This window comes from Coffea eugenioides, chromosome 6 (assembly GCF_003713205.1).
Source record: "Coffea eugenioides isolate CCC68of chromosome 6, Ceug_1.0, whole genome shotgun sequence".
In the NCBI taxonomy this organism is placed as follows: Eukaryota; Viridiplantae; Streptophyta; class Magnoliopsida; order Gentianales; family Rubiaceae; genus Coffea; species Coffea eugenioides.
In genome coordinates, this window is record NC_040040.1 from 50,773,610 (window position 1) to 50,785,699 (window position 12,090).

Here is a 12,090-nt window from a genome sequence, read left to right on the forward strand (position 1 = left end):
GCCTAGGAAATCCAAATGTTAACTAGCAACAGTCAGCAATTAAGTCAACTGGCAACCGAAATCTCAACATTGAGAACCAGGGATCGGCGGGCCAACATGATCATAGACTCACATATTTTCCACATCTGATCTTTCTTTTTTTTTCTTTTTTTTGTTTTTGTTTTTGTTTTTTTTATTGAACGAATAATGCTTAGTCCCAAGCTATTCAAGTCTTTTGACGTGAATTCTGACATTTTTAGATGAAAGAACCCAGTTACTCAACTTTTCACAACTCCAGGACTACTTACTCATAGATATCGCCACTTTTTGACGCGAGAGTCGACACTTGCTGTGAAAACTCCCAGTTATTGGGTGATGACACTAGCGGAGTATAGCCAATGTTATTCTCAATAAAGTACCAAAATAGCAAACACTTAAAGATCATGGCCCACGTCATCTCCTAAACATGGAGGACCAAGGTCAACAGGAGACCAATCCATACAACAGTGCCAGCAAAATATTTACATTGCCTAAACAAGTTAACCATAAATTGCACCAAGTCATTAAACTCAAAATATTCACCAGGACAGCATGCTCTTACTTGCCACCGAAATTCAATTCATAGAGTAAACTACAACTAGCAATAGACGAGTGAGCTGCGAAAATATTCACCAAGATAACGGCAAGGGAAAAACACCCAAAAAGAACAAAGGAACAACACCTAAACTGAAAACAAAGAGAAAACACCTAAAAAGAACAAAGGAATGACACCTAAACTGAAAACAAAGGGAAAACACCCAAAAATCGAAAACTGGAAATACTAGCACCCAAACTGACCCCCCACACCGAAGTCACACATTGCCCTCAATGTGATAATGTAATAGCAAAAAGGAAGGAGAAGGGCAACGGTACTTCCCTGAAGTCGTCAAAACAGAGGTGGATCGGGCGCAAACTGAGGGGCAATTCCCGTATGTTGCATAAATGTTGCCAGATTCTGCGCCATGCTATGCAAGTTAATGCCAATGTGGGTCACGCGAGTCTCCAGTCGCTCAACTGTGTTCCGGAGTTGGAGCTAGTCGTTGGCCGTTGGGGTGGGAGGAGGCGGAGCTGAGGTCGACGGGCCGGGATCAGTGCTATCAGTGGAGGCTCAGGCAAAAGATGAACAAGGGGGAGCGTGAAGCGGTCCCGGTGGAACAACCTCCCAACCGTCGTCGCTCTCCCGAACTAAGCCCATCTTCTCTAAACACGAAATATCCAAGGGCTCCATTTGACAGGCTATATGCAAATCATGGTTAGAAATATCAAGTACGTGCAAAATAATAGCCAAGTGAGTAATGTATGACCCAAGAATCAAAGGGCGCTTCTTTTTAGGCAAAATTGACTTGAACTGAGAAGCGAGCCAGCACCCAAGGTTAACCTTAACATTGTTGTGCATGCACCATATAAAGAAAAATTCGGCCTTAGATAGAATGCCCGAACTATCTCGCCTACCCGAGAAACTATAGGTCAAGAAGCGGTGGATATAACGAGACGTCGGATCCTTCAGATAAGAACCCTTAGATAGACGAGGGTCATAGTTATCCCTGTCTACGGACATCTCCTCCCAACTATGACGATAGCGGGAGAAAAAGGGCTGGACATAGTCACATGCACTCTTGGCATACTCACGAGACGCGGCATAGGCTGGATCAATAAAATCAGGGGCCAGATTGAAGTCAGTTATGGAATGGTGGAACTCCTGATCCATTAAGCGAAAGCGGATAACATTAGGGATAGAAACTGTGTAACCAGTAAGGAGATCGAACTCAAATGTGGCATAGAACTTCCTAACTAACTCAACAAAGGCCGAACGGTCAATAATACGAGAATAGGGAAGCCACCCAATGGCCTCAATCAACTGGTCAAAACCAACTCGAATATTTAGAAGGCCCAAGGTGGCGGCATCCCGATAACGACAGGGAATAATCCGCCGTTCACAAGCAGCAGCATATCGCCGCTTGTCGGCTGCCCTAATGAAGTTCAAATTACCTCCAAAATGTGCAGGATCAGAGATATGGATGCCCCTTTGCCTCTCAAGACGAACCCTTCTCCCAGAGGAGGAAGGATCGTGCGAGGGGTCAGAGGCGGGTATGGAGTGTTGGGGTGGAGGAAGCTGAGGAGTCCTGGGGGTCCTAGACCTAGAAGAGGAAGACCGAGGTCTCACCATTGTGACGAAGAGGTCACTTAATCAACCAGAATTAGAATGCGCAAAAGATATGCACGAAAAAACCTCTAGGGAACCCAACCAGCACTATAACAGAAAGAAGCAATGTCAGCAAGCAAGTCCAAAGAGTACAACAGTTATGAGTAGTGCTAGTGTTTGAAACGATCACCAAATTTTAGCAATTAGACACACTACCACCCAAACAAGGCAAATGGAGACGACCTATGTCAACAAGCAAATGCAAACTGTCTCCAATTGGACAGTTAAGTACCCAATTCCACCTACTAAAATTAGCAAATGACTCAAGGGAATGGCACTCCAGTAACAGTAGTACAGAAGTGGGATGAAAACAACTCAATAAAGATGCCTAGGAGTCAATGAGGCAACCAATAACACAGGGGTGACAAATATTATATAAACCACCCTCACCAGTACCACTGGTGTAAGCACAGGGAAAAATTAAATCGAATAGCTAACCCAATCAACAAAATGCACACTTTAGGCACCCAAGGTCAAGACAAACGTCTCAACTAAGCAACAATTACAGGCAATAAGCAATGGTGATCCCCATGTAGTCAAACGTAAAATCAATTCAGCCCAACAATTCAATAAATATCAGAAAACACCCCCACATATAGCAACAATTAAACTCAATTCTGTCCAAAATAAACCGCAGAAAATGCCCAACGAAGTTAACTGTCAGAAATACCCTAAAAAACCAACCCTAAAATTGCAGGAGAAACCCCAAATAAATCAGCAGATGACAAATCAAGCAAATTACCCCAATTGCGAACCAATTCCATCAATTAGTGTCTAGAAATTGAGAAGGAGGAAGGGCAAACAATACCTCCACCTGTCAATTTTTTGACAGGTGGCGATGGTGCGCTGAAGAGGGCCGTGGGCAGGGGAGTAGCGGTAGCGCGGCGGTTGCACTTGGTGGTGCGCGAGGGAGCTCCTGACGGCGTGCGACCTGACCCAGAGCTGGTGGTGGTGACGCGTGCAGGCGGCGGACAATGTGCGGCGAGCTGGGGCGGCGGTGTTCGCGTAGGTGGAGCTTGCGCAAGGAGAAGGTCACGCGATGGCAGCGCGTTAGGGGTGGAGCGGGAAGAGCTGGCGGGCGGCGGTCGCACTTGGTGGTGCGTGCGAGCTCGTGCGTTGGCAGCATGCGGCTGTCGGCTGGTGTGGGCGGCTGTGGGTTGCGACTGGTGGAGTGGCGCGAGGAGGAAGAGGAGCTGCGTGGGTGAGCTGGAAGTGCGTTGGCGGCGCGCGAGGAGGAGAGGAGGAGCATGGGCGGCGGCGGCGGATGAACAAAGGAAAAGAAGGAAAAGGGGAAAAGCAGGGGAGCAGTGGAGAAGAAGAAGAAAAGGAAAGGGGAGAAAGAAAAGAAAGAAAGAAAGAAGAAAAAAAAAAAGAAAAAGTCTTTTTTTTTTTTCAAAACCTTGTTTCTTTATTTATCCGAATTTATATTGCAAAATTCTGAATTTTTTAACAGAAAACAAAACTTACGGTTGAGAAAGGGGAAATTATTTTTAAAAAAATTTTTTTTTTTGAAATTTTTATTAAAATTTTTTTGAAGGTTTAAAAAAAAATAATCTTTTCTTTTTTCTTTTAATAATAATAATTAATTAATTTTTTTTTTGAATTCATGTTTTGGGTCGTCAAACACCGCGTAAGCATGCCAAGATTACAAAAGGTTCTCTGACCTCAGGAGACACAAACACCGCATGGGCACGCCAAGATTGGTAAACATCCTCTGACTTCAAGAGACACAAACACCGCGTGGACAAGTCAAGACTGCACTTTCTGGTCACAGTGGAGGAAATGTTAATATTGATACTACCCAACGGGGAAACGACAAAATGAAAGAAATGAACAACTAAAAACAATAAAATCAATATTCGGGTTGCCTCCCAAAAGAGCGTCTTTCTTTAGTGTCTTTGGCTAAACATAGCCCATAATTTGCTTAAATTAAGGAAATCGGGTCCTACAAATGCATCGTCTCCACCCGTTCAACTGGAGCCCCTTCATAATACGGCTTGAGACGATGACCATTCACCACAAATTTTTTCTCCGTCCTAGAACTCTGGATCTCCACTGCACCATAATCAAAGACATTAGTTATAACGAAAGGATCGATCCAACGAGAACGCAACTTACCTGAAAATAACTTCAATTTCGAGTGGTACAATAGAACTTTTTGCCCACATTCAAATGTCTTCCTAGAGACCTACTGGTCATGAAATATCTTATTTTTCTCCTTATAAATCACAGCATTCTCGTAGGCTTCGTTGCGAATCTCCTCCAATTCCTGTAATTGCAACTTTCTTTGAATTCCGCCCTCCTCAATATCCATATTGCATTGCTTGACCGCCCAAAATGTTTTATACTCGAACTCGACGGGGAAGTGGCATGACTTCCCAAATACCAAACGATAAGGGGACATGTCGATTGGCGTCTTGTACGCCGTTCTATATGCCCATAAGGCATCTTCAAGTCTCATACTCCAATCCTTCCTATCGGATCGAACCATCTTTTCTAAAATTGACTTGATCTCTCGGTTCGATGCTTCCGCCTGACCATTTGTTTGAGGATGATAGGATGTAGATACCTTATGTAAGACGTCATACCTCCTGAAAGGCGCAGCAATCGTCTTGTTGCAGAAATGGGTACCCCGATCACTTACAATCGCTCGCGGATCCCAAAGCGGACAAAAATATTAGATTTGACAAATTCTGCAACCACTTTGGAATCATTAGCCCGGACGGGCTTTGCTTCCACCCATTTTGAAACATAGTCTATGGCAAGTAATATATATAGAAAACCATAAGACGAAGGAAAAGGGTCCATAAAATCAATACCCCAAACGTCAAAAATCTCAACAAAAATCATTGGAATTTGGGTCATCTGATCCCTCCGAGAAATATTATCTACTCGTTGACACTTATCACATAACTTACAAAATGAGTAGGCATCTTTGAAGAATGTCGGCCAATAGAATCCACTCTCTAGAATCTTACGAGCCGTCCTCTTTGATCCAAAGTGACCTCCACATGTAAAAGAGTGACAATAACCTAAAATGGATTGGAATTCATTTTCACTTACACATCTACGGATGATTTGGTCGGCACCACGCTTCCAGAGGTAAGGGTCATCCCAGATGTAAGACTTTGCATCACTCCTTAACTTGTCCCTTTTTGCCTTAGGCCATCCTGCAAGAAACTTGTCAGTGACTAGAAAATTAACAATATCTGCATACCAAGGCAAGGATAAATTAACAGAAAATAAATGCTCATCGGGGAAAGTTTCTCTCAATGGGATATCTTCTTCTACGACTTGCACTCGACTTAAGTGTTCTGCTACCAGATTTTTTGCCCCTTTCTTGTCTCTAATCTTCAGGTCAAACTCTTGAAGCAACAGTATCCATCTATAAGTCGTGGTTTCGTCTCTTTCTTGGTTAACAGGTACCGCAATACTGTATGATCAGAAAAAATAATAACTTTAGCACCAAGTAAATAGGATTGAAATTTCTCTAAAGCAAAAATAACAGCTAAAAGCTCATTTTCGATGGTCGAATAATTCAACTGAGCTCCGTTTAAGACTCGAGATGCGTAATAGATAGCATGGGCTGCTTTTCCCACTCTTTGACCCAGCATTGCACCCACGGCATAATCGCTGGCATCGCACATGATCTCGAACGGTAGGTTCCAATCAGGAGGTTGGATAATAGGTGAGAAGGTCAATAACTCCTTCAACCTATCAAACGCCCCCTTACATGCTTTATCGAACTCGAAGGACACCTCCTTCTGCAAAAGTTGGAACAGTGACGCTCCAATCTTCGAGAAATTTTTGATAAATCTTCTGTAGAAACCTGCAAGACCCAAGAAAGACCGCACTTCCCGCACACTCGCGGGGTAAGATAAAGTAGTTATAACATCTATTTTTGCCTTATCAACATCAATACCCTTGGACGACACTACATGACCCAAAACTATCCCGTGCTCAACCATAAAGTGACATTTTTTCCAATTAAGCACGAGATTAGTTTCTATGCACCTTATCAAAATTAATTTGAGGTTATCTAGACAGTTATCAAATTTTTTCCCATACACACTGAAATCATCCATAAAACCTCAATAATCTTTTCAACATACTCTGAAAATATACTTACCATGCACCGTTGGGAGGTAGCAGGTGCATTACATAGCCCAAATGGCATCATTCGATATGCAAATGTTTCAAACAGGCACGTGAAGGTTGTCTTCTCCTGGTCCTCGGGTGCAATGGCAATCTAGAAATAACTTGAAAATCCATCCAAAAAGCAACAGTAAGCTCGACCTGCTAATCGCTCTACCATTTGATCAATAAAAAAGAGAAGGAAATGATCCTTTTTCGTGACGGCGTTTAGCTTCCTATAATCGATACAATGCCGCCACCCGGTGGGCTTTCGAACTGGTACGAGTTCACCCTCTTGATTTGACTCCACCGTTACCCCTGCCTTTTTTGGGATCACCTGTACTGGATTTACCCAGGGGCTATCTGATATTGCAAAGATTATCCCCACGTCCAGTAGTTTCAAGATCTCTTTCTTCACTACCTCCATCATAAGAGGATTTAGTCTCCTTTGAGTCTGCCGAATAGGTTTAGCATCCTCATCGAGTCGAATCCGGTGCATACATACGGCGGGGCTAATTCCCTTGATGTCGGCGATGGTCCATCCTATCGCCTGCTTATGTTCCCGCAGCACCTGAAATAGTTTGTTTTCTTGAACTTCTGATAAGCTCGTGAGATGATTACCGGGAGTGTCTCCCCCTCACCTAAGTATACATACTTAAGGTGTGTCGACAGGGGTTTCAACTCTAAGACAGGTGCTTGCACCACAAATAGAAGTAGCCTTTGGTGAGGTTCAAGTGTAAAAACGGGTGCGAGACCATACCTTATTTTTTGTGGTTGGCAACGTTTGCAACGCTCCAATCACACATTTGAACTCTTCACTCAACTCTACTCCAGACGTCATCTCTGACTCAAGTGCCTGATCAAGGCGACTTCCAGCTCATCCCTGCCTTCAATTTCAAAAACTTCTCGTACGACATGGTCAATAACATTTATAGAGAAAACAGAGCCAGCATGTGATTCTACAGGATATTTCATGGTTTCAAAAATGTTAAAATGAACAATATCACCATCAAATTTCATAGACAAAGTACCCTTATTTACATCAATTTTGGTTCGGGTTGTGCTCAAAAAGGGTTTGCCTAACAGTAACGGTGACGGGTTATGGGAGTATTCGTCATCCATATCAAGCACATAGTAATCAACAGGGAAAATCAATTCATTAATTTTCACTAAAACATCTTCAATCAACCCGTCAGCGTATGCATTGGTTCGGTCAGCCAGTTGGATTATTATCCCAATTTCTTTTAAAGGGGCTAAATTCAATGAAGCATATATAGATTTTGGCATGACATTAATTGAGGCTCCTAAATCCAACATGACCCTACCAATCAAGGTGTTACCTATCCTACAGGGAATAGTAAACATACCTGGGTCCCCGCACTTCGGTGGAAGTTTCCTTTGTAAGATTGCTGACACGTTCTCTCCCACTACCATTCGCTCATCTCCTTTCAACTGCCTTCGGTTGACACACAAGTCTCTCAAAAATTTTGCGTATCTGGGCACTTGTTTAATTGCATCTAGTAGGGGAATGTTGATATCCACCTTGCGAAATATTTCCAGGACCTCTTTCTCCTTGTCCTGCTTCTTTGGTTTTTCCAACCTGCTTGGAAAAAGGAGGTAGATTAGTTCCAACTATAATGATTGGATCTGGAGTTACCTTGGGATCTCTGGTGTCTCTGCCTTCCTCTTCCAACTCTTTCTCGATTCGTTCCTCGTCCTTATTCTTAGGAATCACCGGTTCGGGTCCTTGGACTTCCTTGCTACTTCTCAAGGTCATTACACTTACATTCTTCGGGTTCAACTCAGGTTGAGATGACAACTTCCCTTGAACCTGGGACTCCAAACTGTTGATCGCGATGGCCATTTGATTTACCTGAGTTTGCAATGATTGCACTTGCCCCAGTTGATTCCTCATGCTTTGCAGGTCTGAATCCGTCTTTTGTTGATTCGCGAGTAATTGCTTCATCATCTCTTTCATGGACGGGCTTGAGTTCGAAGGGGGTGGTGGTTGGCGAGGCTGGAACTGCTGCTGGTATCCTTGTTGCCTATTTGGTATGAAATTTGACTGCCTGTTCCCTTCATAGCTGAGGTTGGGATGATCTCTCCAACCAGGATTGTAGGTGCTTGAGTAAGGGTCGTACTGCTTTCTTGGCGCGGGCACATGGCCGGCCATGTTCACTTGTTCTACATTTTCCTCTTGAACTAGTGGACACATCTTTGTAGAATGACCCAAGGCAGCACATACCCCACACACCATGGCTTGTGAGGCACTTCCTACAACTAATTATCGCACGAAGGATGTCAATTCAGAAATTTGTTGCTGGATGGAGGATGTTTCTACCTCATTCACCCTACGGGTCGGGGCATCCTCTCTTGAACCAAACTGCTGTGAATTTTCAGCCATCCCCTCGATCAACTCCCACGCTGCCCGAGGAGTCTTGTTCACTAACGCTCCTACACTTGCAGCATCGATTATACTCCTATCCCTGAAGAGTAGCCCCTCATAGAAATACTGAATGAGCAGTTGCTCACTTATCTGATGCTGGGGGCATTTGATGCACAGTTTCTTAAACCTTTCCCAGTATTCATTGAGAGACTCTTCTGGATGTTGTTTGATACCGTAAATCTTCTTCATTAGACTCGCAGCTCGAGACACAGGAAAATATTTGTCTAATAATTTCTTCTTCAACTGATCCCACGTGGTGATACTACCTGGTGGCAGGTAGTACAGCCAGTTTTTTGCGGAGTCCTTCAAAGAGAAAGGGAAAGCCCTCATTTTTATCTGCTTTTCTGAGATTCCCGAGGGCTTCATGCTGTTGCAAACTACATCAAATTCTTGCAAGTGTTTATACGACTCCTCACCTGGTAAACCATGGAATGATGGTAAGAGATGAATTAGGCCGGATTTTAACTCAAAAGATGTGTTATCATTTAAACTAGGAAAAATAATGCACAAAGGTTGCTGATTTAAATTAGGCGCCGCCGACTCCCTTAGTGTTTGTGCATTTGCCATGGTGACTTCCTCTTGATCCGAGTCACTCGAAGTGTCACCAAACAAATCTGCTGGTTCAGCTTCTGGCTCAGGTCTCTAAGATACGGCACTGGAGTACGCCTTTCTGAGCTGTCTGGTTTCTTTTCTCGTTCTACGCGTGGTCTTCTCTACTTCAGGATCAAAAATTAATTTGCCTGTAGAAGAAGATCGAGGCATAAACTAGAAAAATACCAGAAAATTAGAACAAAATTAAAATTAAAAAGAAACAAATAATTAACGTCAGTCCCCGGCAACAGCGTCAAAAATTGACAATGTGTCGAGCCTGTACAATAATAATATTAAAAATCTAAATACCACTAAAAACAGTCAATAATTAATTCTAAGTACTGGAGCAGGGACTCTAGCTGTGCAATGGGTTATTTAATTCACCCTGTTCCCGAAGAGTTTGCTTAATCAGATATACCAGAATTAATTAGTTGACAAAAATTACTGAATAGTAGACAGTGGCAAATAGGGTCGTCTCCTCAGGGATTGAGGATATTTGTCTACTTTAAATTCCAATGGGTAAGGGGGAATTTCACTGGAATGAAACTAAAAACAATTAAACAATTCAACTAAAAATGAATAATTAACTAGCACGAATATAGCAGGAATTAAATCAAGAATAAATAAATTATAGCCAAGAATACAACTACTCCGACACAGTCCATTTATCTGATCATTGATGCAAGGGAGGTTCACTTAATTTATTAATAGGCTAGTTATAATCGCCGATGAACTCTAACGACCAATTTTTTTTTAATTTATTGATAATCAAGGAACGACCATTGATCCCCCCTAACTAGAAAATACTCCTAGGTACGACCGTAGGAATTATTTTCCAATTGCATTAATAACTAGAAAAACCTAACCCTAATCAATAACACGCTACGTGAGTTATTTAAATTAGATTGCACGTTCCCCTAATGTGTAAACACATTAGTTGCCACTAATATTAATCAATCAAACAATTACGGATTTAATTGACTAATTTGGTACGAGATTAATAAATCACATTGAACATCGGACCCTTGACATCCAATTAATAAAATAATCCCATGAAAATTCAAGTAGATAACGTGCAAATATTAATAAATTAAGGAACGCGTGAAAACTAATTAGATTTCACAGATTTTCGGGACTGCGTCGTCGAGTTGATCTTTGACTAGATGGAAGGTTTAGCCACGCCGCATAAATAAATCTTTACGCAAATTAATTGATTGCAAAGGTATTACGTTTTTTTACTAGAAAGCAAGGAATAAAAGATATTTTTTCTATTGGAGAATATTGTCGAACAGTTGGCGTGTGCTTGACCAAGGGAAAGGAAATGAAAAACTAAAACTAAGACTATCTTAAGAGCTAGTGATCAGAGCCGCCCCCGCCTCTGTACGTTTTTCTCCCTATATAGCCCCCCAAAATGACTAAAGCTTCTTATCCCTTTATTCCTATGTTTTCAGAACCGGACCGGATAACGACTCGGCCGAGGTCAATGGGGTCGACCGGGGGTCGATAGGGGTCGAACCGGATGACGTCATAAATAAAAATTATTTAAAAATTAAAATATTATATATATAATATCTAATAATATATTGATATTAATAAAGGTATATTCATACATATTTGATGTTTCAAATATATTTAACAAGAAAATACAAATAAATTAGAACAGTCAAATAGCAATTTATATTATTTAATGAGTATTAACAAGTTTAGAATTAAAATTATAGATTTAATTAAAAAATAATACCAAATTTTAAGATAATATTTATAAAGTATGAAATATTTGAGATATATTAATAATTTTTAATAACCTAGGGATCAAAATATAATATTAAAAATATTTTGACCTTCAAGAAAAAAAAAATCTACATACATGCATGGAGAGGGGGCAACAAGAAGATATGGATGTTGTATGAACACGTGCGAGCGAGTTGTGGCCAGGATGTAGCAGCACTGCAGCAGTAATCAACTGTGCATGCATGTCCCATTACAAAAATGGTTGCGTTTTGGGATTTTGGGCTGGGCACAAGGAGCCAAGGAGATGCGGGTCCCTCTCTTTCCTTTCCTTGCGTGAGATCTGAGATGCATGGTGGAACCCGGTTCTTATTTTTCCCGGTCAAACCGGGTCAAACCCGGGTTTTGACCTGATTTGACCGAACTTTTAATTTCCCGGTTTTTAAAGTTAGCTCGGACCGGACAATTGGCCTGTTCCCGGTTTGACCAGTCGGACCGGACCGGCCGGTCCGAGTTTGAAAACAGAGCTTTATTCTCCATGGTCCCCGCCGCCTAAGTCAACCAAGAGTACCAAAGGGCCATGCCCTACTCCATGCTTCTTCAGCCTTTCCCTCCTTGTGGGCCAGGTCCATGGGACCTTTTTGAAGTCTCCCACTTATGGAGCAAGTCCCTCCTTTTTTTGTAGTTTTCTACTCCAATCTCTGAAATTAATTTCAAATACCAAATATAAGTAGATATTAATAATTAAAACAATATTTGGCAGGAATAAAAGGAAAAATTAGTAATAAAATTGCTAGCAAATAATACCCTATCAATACATTAGCAAGACTTGATGTATATCACATTATCTCAATTTGGAGTTGAACTGTAAACTATGCACATACAGAATACATTCAAACTTACTACTAATGTATATATTGACAATGTATAAATGATTTATCATAATAAATAAAAATTTATATTTGACTCA

At 41.7% G+C, this 12,090-nt stretch overlaps 1 pseudogene; it reads right to left on the reverse strand.

Annotated features, from left to right (window-relative positions):
- Positions 1-4,257: 4,257 nt before the first annotated feature.
- Positions 4,258-12,090, reverse strand: part of LOC113774388 — a 135,403-nt pseudogene continuing 127,570 nt past the window's right edge.